We start from the raw sequence: 7,254 nt of genomic DNA on the forward strand, positions 1-7,254 counted from the left end.
GTTGTCCAATTAACGCCACCTATATCCTAGTAACCTATACACTTATAATTGTTAATGAATTATTTTTCCTAACCAACACAAATTGAACTAAGCGACTAGATTTGAGTTCCTGTTAATAAAAGATACAAAATCACTCAATACTAATGAAAGATTCTTGTTCTGAAACTGAAACACCAGATGGATTAGGAAAACATGTTCTCCAGTGACTCCTTACTTAAAAAAAGAGACAATGTGACGCAGTAGAAAGTTATTAAACACAAAAGCATTTGCCTTAGTTTAATATGAATGTTTTCCAATAAGTAAAACAAAAAAAATTAAGTTATGTAAAATAAAAAAAAATTAAGAGCTCGATAAGCAATTGAACCAATATCATCACTGCACATTCTGAACATTTGTAAGTTGAAAGCTTAGTCATTTTCCTGATGTTTTCACACTGATGCTGTACTGTCAGCCTTAGTACTAACATAACCTAAAATTTTGTCTGTAGACCTTTAACGCCACATGGCGTTAAAGCGCTACTGAGTACTTGATAACATGACATGCCTGTTTCTCTAACATTTTCAAATTTTATAGATAGCAAATACTTTCTATACATAGAAGAATGTTCAAGGATCACGAAAGTATATAGTTTAATATAGTTATTATTTGCTCAACACACAAAATAAAATATTGCCTCTTACCTTGATATAAGAACAGCCATTCACTATCAACACACAACAGGAAAATGATGGAATATAATGTCACTCGTAAATGTCAGCGGACAGCTAGTAACTCATTTCATCACTAGATTGCAAGCAAATGCAGGCTACAGTAGTGCACTACCGAAAACTTGTTTCGTTAACAAATTTTAATAGCGTGGCGTTAAAGGTATACATGGCGTTATTTGGCTCAGGGACCTTAGTTACTGTTTTGGCTGCAAATCACTTTGTGATTAGTTTCCATTGTTGTCGGTCTTTCGCTGTTTTTGATCATAAATGGCCAAATCTTGATCTACGTTCGTCCGCCCACCTTGTCTTCTGTCTTCCAGGGTTGCGTTTGCGAATCCTTGGGTCCCATGTCGTAAGGAAGTATGTCCACTGGTTCGCGTTGAGTCGCATCACGTGTCCTGTCCATTTCTTCTTCAGCTTGTCGGCCGTTTCTGCTGCATCTTTGAGATGTGTTTGTCTCAAGTCTTCGTTACGAAGTCTGTGTCTAACTGTGATGTCCAGCATCTTCCTCTCCATTTTTCGTTGGCATTTTCTCAGCATGTCTCTCTCTCTCTTTCCGTTAGAGACCATGTCTGTGCTCCATATAGGTGAACTGGAAGGATGCAGCTGTTCATGACTCCGCTTCTTAATTTTAAATTGTAAGTTTTGTCTGTCAGAACGAAACAGGCTCCAAAATCTCTTCCCTGTTTCCGATTCTTCTTTGAGTCTCGTTCTGTCATCTGTTGTGAAAGGATATTAGTTGGCCGAGGTACATACTCTTACTTACTTACTTACTTACTTACTTACAAATGGCTTTTAGGCAACCCGGAGGTTCATTGCTACCCTTACATAGACCCATCATCGGCCGCTGTCCTGAGCAAGATTAATCCAGTACCTACCATCAAATCCATTTTAATATTATCCTCTCATCTACGCTTTGGCATGTGCAAAAGTCTTTTTCCCTCAGGTCTCCCAACTAACACTTTATATACATTTCTGGATTCACTCATACGTGTTACTTGCCCTATCTCTTCAAACGTCTGGATTTAATGTTCCTAATTGTGTTAGCTATGTGAAGAATAAAATGCGGGCAGTTCTGCGTTGTGTAACTTTCTCCATTCTTGTGTAACCTCATCCCTCTTTTTTTGGCACCAAATATTTTCCTAAGCACCTTATTCTCTAACACCCTTAATCTCTGTTCTTCTCTTAAAGTGAAAGTCCAAGTTTCACAACTATACACAAGAACGGTAATATAATTCACTGATTCTGGTTCACATTAACACTGTTAAAAAAAAAAACTTAAAATTGTTTAACGACATGTTAAAAATGTTAAAATTTAAAAAAAAAGGTTATGTACCTTAGACGGCCCGTTTCGACGCCGGTTCTGCGTCATCTTCAGTGTCTTACGTTCGTTGGACACTGAAAATGATGCAGAACCGGCGTCGAAACGGGCCGTCTGTCTAAGGTACATAACCTTTTTGAAAAACTTTAACACTTTTAACGTGTCGTTAAACAATTTTAAGTAATGTAATTGTTTTATAAATTCTAACTTTAATTTTTTCGAGAGCAGACTGGATGCTAAAACCTTCTCAATCGAATAATAACAGGCATTTCCCATATTTATTCTGCGTTCAATTTCCTCTCGAGTGTCGATTATATTTTGTTACTGTTGCTCCAAGGTGCTTGAATTTTTCAACCTTTTCAAAGGATAAATATCCAATTTTTAGGTTTCCATTTCTTACTATGTTCTGGTCACTAGACATAATCATAAACTTTGTTTTTTCGGGGTTTACTTCCAAACCTACAGTACCTCGTTACTTGCTTCAAGTAAAATTCTATGTTTTCCCATTCGTTTGTGGATTTTCTCCTGAAATATTCACGTCACCAACATGAACTAGCAGCTGATGCAACTTCCTAATGGCATATTTCAGATGAAAGCCTTTGCTGTGGCCGCGCCAAAGAATCAGTCCCATTCCGAGACTTACGTTGGGGTTTCACAATAAGCTCTTTTTTGCGGTAATGGGTTGTTAGCCCTTCACCCAACCCCCAACCTGGAGGACTACCCCTTATCGGCTGTCCGCGACTGCTTATTCAATATATTCGCAACTACCCTCTGTATCTGGAGGCAGTCTCCTCTATCCGCAACCATGCCGTGGTGATAGGGACCCACAATACACGGATGTGACAGTACTCTACAATTATTAATAGCCTTATAATACGAAATAAAAGTGATAAAGTTTGAGATTAGAGTCGTACTGGAAACAAGATTATAAATCTACTGCCACACCAGAAAGCAAAATTGAATAAAGGCTGATTCACAATAAACCGGGAACGGAAACGACAACGAGAACGGAAACATTGTTAAAATAAATGTATTTAAATGTGAGCATTCACGATAGTTAATTGTGAATGCTCACATATAAATGGATTTATTTTAACACTATTTCCGTTTTCGTTCTCGTTGTCGTTTCCGTTCCCGATTTATTGTGAACCAGCCTTAAAACGCACCGCTGTACAATGATATAATATAATAATATATTTAAAATTTAAAAATTAATTTCTAACATACAATGCAGTAGACACCAATAAATTCTAGATTAAATCAAAACCGAAAGTTTTTTTTATTCAGCACAAATAATAATAATAATAATAATAATAATAATAATAATAATAATGATAATAATAATAATAATAATAATAATAATAAACCTACGATCATTAGGACGAAATATGTGGCAATCTGATTTCAGACAATTTTTTTCTAATTTTTCGTACACCGTAACAACCATCTTCCCTTAAAAGCACGCGAAATGAAGTAAGTTAAAATCTCATAAAGAATACGCCAAAAGTGCAATTCATTGAAGCACTTCCTTCATGCACTTGTCTTCAAACTCTTCTGTAATTAAACAAATTAGTGCTTTAATCCACCATTTTCTGCCATTAGACTTCCTCTACAAAATTATATGACGTTAATTTTGCTTTTTATTCCACGTTACTCCTTTCATAATCTTCCTCGTATACATTTTTACAGAGGCCGAAATGAACATCGTCCCTTCTCGTATTTTCTTTTCTTTCTGTCAAGTATGAGTTATATGGCGAGATAAAATGAGTTAAGAATTCTGGAAACCTGGCGGATATATGAAAGACGGAAGAAGATGTTTGTAAGGAAATATAATTTTAACATGCTTCTCTAATCTTGCATTATTCTCCCAGTTTAATTCTTCATGTAAAAGCGGCACTAATAAGAGAGAAATCTAATTAACTATCTCTACCTATACAGAGCTGGATTAGTAATCTGAGTTACTCTCGGGAATGGGTTCGATTTCCGCACAAGCTGAATATCATGTTGAATTTTTTTAGTGTTTAACCCAACTATAAGGCAAATATCAGGTAACAGTCTGGGGAATTCTCGCACATATCTCGTAAAATACAATAATTATACCACAATTTTTTTATCGATGACAGATAACATAGTACTTGATAGAAAACGGCGTTAAATAGCGAAATAAAAAAAGGAAATCCACCGAGCGACCTATTAATTAGAATTAGAGTCTGGCTGGGCAGAAGATAAGGCCTACGGCCTTAGCTCTGCCAGATGAAATAAATAAATAAGTAAATAAATAAATACATAAATAAATAATAAATAAATATAAATAAATAAATACGAGTAAATAAATAAAATAAGTAAATAAACAATCAAACAAATAAATACATAAGAAAATAAATAAATAAACAAATAAACAAACAAATAAATAAACAAATAAATAAATACATAAACACATAAATAAACAAATAAATAATAAATAAATACATTTATTATTATTATTATTATTATTATTATTATTATTATCTCAGACGGGAACAAGCTGGACTTCAGATCTGGGGCTACGTTGGGAAATGGGTTCGAAACCAATTTGGACTAGTTACCTACATGAGATTTTTTCCAGATTTATCCCAACTATAAGGGGAATGTCAGATAACCCATTATGATCATCATTCGAACTTTATCATCACCACCACCACCACCACCACCACCATGTACACTGATTGGACCTTCTAGTCCGTTCCACTTACTTAGAAATCAGTCATCTTTCTATCGTCTACTTGGTCGATAAACATCTCTCCTATCAATGTGTCTGTAAGTCATAGCTTGTCTCGAGGTCTTCCTATTATTATACAATATAAGTTAAAATATGTATACGTCGTCGGATTTTGAGGTCTAATGGTCCCATCTCTTCTGTTACATCCAACTTTATATCGTGGAAATTCGAATTAGGCGCTCTCACTTCATCTTGTGTTCTATTGAGTGCCAAAATCTAGCATCTACACAATAGTGTCGACGTGGTCATTGCTTTAAAAATCATTTTGGTATCTTTCCTAGTTTTATCTCTGAGGGTGAGCTTAATATTCTCCCATATATACTCGAAGTTATACAATTTGTTTTGCAAATCACAATAAATTATAAGAGATATAATTTAATTAAAACGATTGGCTAATTTTACAATCTTTTGATATTTTTAAATATTAGAGTAGTCTGAAATTTGCTAGCACCTAAACGATATCTGCAAAAATGCAAGACCAATCAAACTTGATGGAACGACACTCCTGCAGTCTTTAGAAACTATAGTTTGGTAAACAGATCGCTAGTATTCGCAGATAACGTTGTTGCCGTTTCACAGCTACAGTCTGGTAAGTGATACTGTATTTGTTTAAGAGAACGAAAAGAATCTTAACTCAATTTCAAAGTAGTTGCTGAAAGTATAACTTATGCTAAGAGAAGTATGCCATGCAACATTCTATGTTGGTCAAATACCATTACTCTATCAAAAATTCCACTGACTAACAAACTAAGCTTTCAGGCTGTGATTTATTTACAAGTATTCAAAATAATCTGAAATTGGCTATGTACGAATTAAATTGTGTCCACAAAAATACACGGTGAGTCAAACCTAAGGCGCCGACTCTTGGAACTGCAGCTTGGCAAGCAGATCGCGGATAACGTTCCTTGCCGTGTCACAGTACTACAGTCTGACAAGTGACCTTTTACCTAATAATGAATTATTTAAGGAAATGGGAGAATCTTATCTGTCTTTCCAAGCAGTAGCTCAAAATATAAGTAGGCCAAGCTTTAAAGAAAAGTAAGTTATATGTTTTGAAAACATAAGAAAGAAGTTCAACTTTCTATTAACTTTACTTAAATTAATACACTTAAATTATGAATAAAAACAAATAAACCGCCTAAACTTTGTTATTATGGCCTATAATAGTACTATATATCATATGGTACAGTACGATACGGTGTGCTGTAGAATGGTGTATTGTAATGAAAATGAAATGAATTTTAATCTTAAATATTAAGAGCCTAATACATCTGCGAAATTCTAATCAATTCCAAACAGCAATATCCTATAAACCTGATAATTTTCGTAATTTTAGAGATATTCAGGTTTTGAATAAACGTGAACAAATTTTAAAATTACTTTCAAAATAATGTTCTTACATAACTTCAGGGTGTTCGAAAAATATCTAAAAATTTATCATTATTAAAATGTAAGCTGGCAAATCTAACTGGATGGAAATATTATCTGCACAGCTGGTATTTCTATACAAAATTGAGAATCAAACACAGGTGATGTTTTGTCTTGAACGGCTGCGAATCACGTGGGAACCAAGTTCAGTCTAGCAAAAGTAGGCTACTTAAGTAGTTACAGTGACTCACCACTTTACAGATCCGTTACATTTAGCGATTTCTGCATTTAAGTACGGGAGAATATCCACTTACCTGTAACAAAGAAAAGGAAAAATTAGTCAAAATCATTTGGCGTACATTAATATTTCGGTACTGTAATGAAATACTCAACTCTGCCAGTAAAAATAAAGAATTATTATTATTATTATTATTATTATTATTATTATTATTATTAGCTTCTTAAATCATGAAAGGTCTTCAATGCTTAATTGATAAGATATTTTGTTATACAGTGCTTTGTACGGAGTGTGGCATAGTATGGGGCAGAAGCATGGACATTACGACGAAGTAAAGAGAAGCGAATAGAAGCACTTGAAATGTGGATATGGAGAAGAATGGAATGTGTGAAGTGGAGAGACAGAAAAAGAAATGAAGCTGTATTGGAAAGAGTGGGTGAAGAAAGAATGATGCTGAAACAGATCAGGAAGAGAAAAAGGAATTGATTGGGTCACTGGCTGAGAAGAAACTACCTGCTGAAGGATGCACTGGAAGGAATGGTGAACGGGAGAAGAATTCGGGGCAGAAGAAGATATTAGATGATAGACAACATTAAGATATATGGATCATATGAGGAAGCGAAGAGGGAGGCAGAAAATAGGAAAGATTGGAGAAAGATGGGTTTGCAGTAAAAGACCTGCCCAAGGGGCAGAACACTATATATTATTATTATTATTTATATTATATTATATTATATTATATTATATTATATTATATTATATTATATTATATTATATATTACCTTACATTATATATTATATTATATTATATTATAAAACAGATATGAACTAAATTGGCTACACCATGTAAAAGGAATGGACA

The sequence above is a fragment of the Periplaneta americana genome, chromosome 1 (assembly GCF_040183065.1).
Source record: "Periplaneta americana isolate PAMFEO1 chromosome 1, P.americana_PAMFEO1_priV1, whole genome shotgun sequence".
In the NCBI taxonomy this organism is placed as follows: Eukaryota; Metazoa; Arthropoda; class Insecta; order Blattodea; family Blattidae; genus Periplaneta; species Periplaneta americana.